The following is a 3,940-nucleotide window of genomic DNA, read 5'->3' as shown; positions in this document are numbered from 1 at the left end:
CTGGGCACTGCAGGCTGCCTCATGGGCTACCCTGTGGTTGGAATTGGAAGCGCCATTTCCCAAAAACAGGGGAGGAAGAGACAATTGACCACTGATTTCAGCTACTGATTAATAAATTTGACTGGTTAAAGTATAACTCTAAAAATAGCTGAAGTTTAAAATGTCCAAGTCAGAAAGTGTTTGGTAGCCGCCATTTTGACTACACAAAAAGCATGAGGACAAGCAAGCTCACTGAAAATCACCGTGATTGTAGGAACAGGTGTCTTTCACCCAGGTTGGCCTGCAGCCCAAGCCTAGGCTTCAGCCCCATCTCTAGCAAGGAGAAAGCTTGCAGGCCCTGCAAAACAGCCTTTCCAGGTAAATGAAGGTGCACATTTCACAAACAGAAGAGTATGATATGTACAAGGGCAACTGCAGTCATATTGAACTGCACTGCATAGATTGCTCTCCATACCGGTATCTCCATCCCAACCCCAGGAAGGGAACAAAGGCACTTGAAGCTTCATAAGTCTCTTTGGGCAACTATAGTCTAGAACTACACAACTTGGATTGCTACACACAGTTGTAGCTTTGTCCAAACACCTTGCAAGAAGAAATGTGGAAGAAGATTCATCAGTCCCTAGGGCACTGAGGGCAGCTGGAGCCTCTACAGCTCACAACACCAACTGCATCCTTGGCTCCTACTACACAACCAGCAAGGGAGAAAGGGCAAGAAAGCCCTAAACTAAAGAGCAAAACTCCACCCTGAATGAATAATCTAGTAAACCAGGCATCAATGCACAAGGAAAAAAAATTAAATCTACACGAAGAACCAGGAAGATGTGACCCAGTTAAAGGAGTAAGATAGGCCTCTGGATGGCATAAAGAGTTGAAACAACTAATCATAGATGTTCAAACAAATCTCCCTAATAAATTCATTGAGATGGCTAAAGAGATTAAGGATAATAGGAAGACATTGAATGAGTACAAAGAAGAATTTGAAATCATACATAGAAAAATATCAGACCTTTTTGGAATGAAAGACACAGTAAATGAAATTTAAAATACACTGGAGTCATATAATAGCAGATTTGAGGAAGCAGGAGAAAGAATTGGTGAGCTCAAAGAAATGGCCTCTGAAAGTGAACGAACAAAAGAACACATGAAGTAAATAAGGGAAAAAATTGTACAGAGTCTCAAATAAATAAATGACAGCAAGTGACATGCAAACAGATGTGTCATGGTTGTTCCAGAAGGAGAAAATGAGGGAAAAGGGGCAGAGGGAATATATGATGACATAATGGAAGAAAATATCCCTAACCTACTGAAGGACATAGATTTCTATATCAATAAGCACAATATACTCACTTCCAAATAAACTGTGTTTGTAACCAAAAGACCACCTTTGTAGGAAATACTAAAGTGTGTGCTACAGCCTGAAAACAGAAGACTGGAGAGAGAGGCCTGGAAGAGCATAAAGAAATGGAGATTTTATCAATAAAAGTAACTAAAAGTATCAGAAGAGTGGTGAAAATAATATAAGACAGAAAAAACTCAAATATTCTGGAATAAATTTAACCAATGATGTAAAGCACTTTATCCAGAAAAATGCAACTAATTGGTAAAGAAATCAGAAAGACCTAGATAATTGAAAGAACATTCCATGCTCATGGATTAGAAGACCAAACATCATTTTGATGTCAGTTCTCCTCAAATTGATATACAGATTCAATACAATCCAGATAAAAATTCTACCAGAAGTTCTAAATAAATGGAAAACATGATTACAATTTTATGGGGAAGGGTGAGTGGTCCTGATTAGGCAGAAGAATCTTAAAGAGGAAAAGTGAAGTTGGTGAACTCTCATGTCCAGAATTTAAATTGTATTACCTAGGTACCTTGGTAAAAACAGCATGCTACTGTCATAAATACAAACGTATAGACCAATGGAACCAAACTGATGGTTCAGAAACAGACACTCACATCCATGGTCAAGTGATTTTTGACTAGCATGTCAAACACACTCAGTTATAGCAGAACAGTCCATTGAACAAATGGTGCTGAAAAACTGGATATCCATGCCCAAAATAAAGAAAGAGGATACCTTTCTCACATTTTATCCAAAGTTTAACTTAAAATGGATCAATAGCCTAAATAAAAATGCAAGAACCATATTGCTTCTACAAGAAAATGTAGGAAAATATCTTCAAGACGTTGTAGTAGGTGGTGGTCCTTAAAGGAAATAAGAGGATGACTGCGATGGGCTACTGATATTTAATGTATGTAGAAGTTTTATTTAACTTTACTGTAAAAGTGTGGAAATGTATAGAGTGGATGGTAATACGTTTAGTAAGTAACAGCTGGTTTAAAAATTGGAATGTGGCTGAAAATGGTAGTCTACCGGTGTAAGTACCAAATTAAAGAAAGCTAGAGAAAAATCTAGGGAATGAATAGCACAGTAAACCCTGAAGTGGATGAGAATTGTGGTGGATGGTACAGAGAAGAGAGTGACCTTGTTGAGCTAGAGCAGGTGTACATCATTATTACAGCATGGTGGGAATGTGGAGAAGTATGGGAAAAATACAACTGGAGTGACTAATGGACTGTGGTTAATAGTAATAATGTAATATTCATGCATCTATGCCAAAGATGTACTGTGTTGATAATTGGGGATAATGGAAAAGGTGTGCCAAATGTATGCTAAGGACCGTACAGTAATCTGATGATACTGTCTCATAATCTCTAAAAAATGTTCCTCCATGGTGTGGTGTGTTGATAGAGGGGTGTTGTTTGGGAATTCTGCACATGTGCATGACTGTTTTGTAAGCTTAAACTTTTGTCATAAAAGTATATTGAAAAATAGTAATAGAGTAGGTTGAGGGAAAATACACCTAATGTAAGATAACAACTATAGTTAGTAATATTTTAGCAATATTCTTTCATAATTTGTACCAATTCTCAAAACAGTGCAAAGTATTGGTGATGGTTTGACATGAGAGACCCCTGTATGATGTTATGCATGTTTGCTTGTAAGTTGCCAACTTGTATTATACATTTATTATTTATGCATGTTCATGTATAAATTATATGAAAGTAATAATAGAGTGGTTAGGGGATAAATACTTTTGGTTAGCAGAAATGTTTTGAAATTACTCTTAAATCATTACTTAAAATATTTCAGAACAGTGCAAGGTATTGTTAGTAAGTTGAGGTATGAGGGACCTCAATGATCTTACGTATGTTTGACTTGCAAGTCCACAAATGATAGTATACACTTATTGTTTATATATGTGTATTTATGACTGCTATACTTATATAAATTTAAACATATATGAATTTATAAATGTATGTATATACATATTCATGTGCGTGTATATACATATACATATATATGGAGAAACCAGCTTACAAGGTTTTAATCCCTAACACTGTGCTCTGAGAATTTCACCTTCATCTTCACTGGTTCATTGCAGGAACATCCCTCAGCCAAGATACATTTTGCAGCAGCATTGTTGGTCTGAGCCTCACAAATGGAGCCTTTTATCTGAGGTATATGGCCAGAGAAACAATAATTAGGGATAAGCTGAAAAATACTCAGGCTCCTGTTCTACAGTGTTCTTATTACAAACTTTTTACAAATGAGAAATCTTCCTAGTACATGATCCTCTTATTCAGGTAGATCCAAGAAATAAAATAGGATATGACACAAATGCTACCAGTTGCACAAGCTTCTCTACCTAACCCAGTTAGAGACTGTATTTTGCTTTATTATGTTTCCTATTATGAGTTGCACAACATCTCTGATTCACTCTCCTGTCATTTTCTCACAACACTAAGACTTGGATCAAATCTTTCCTTCTCAGTAGAGACTTCCATGACATTCAATGTCCCCAATTTTTTACCTCCTCCATGTTCCATGCTTATGACCATGTGCCTTTACAACTTTTCCTGTAAAGAAGTA

This window comes from Dasypus novemcinctus, chromosome 17, assembly GCF_030445035.2.
Source record: "Dasypus novemcinctus isolate mDasNov1 chromosome 17, mDasNov1.1.hap2, whole genome shotgun sequence".
Classification (NCBI taxonomy): domain Eukaryota; kingdom Metazoa; phylum Chordata; class Mammalia; order Cingulata; family Dasypodidae; genus Dasypus; species Dasypus novemcinctus.
This window is presented reverse-complemented; position numbering follows the sequence as displayed.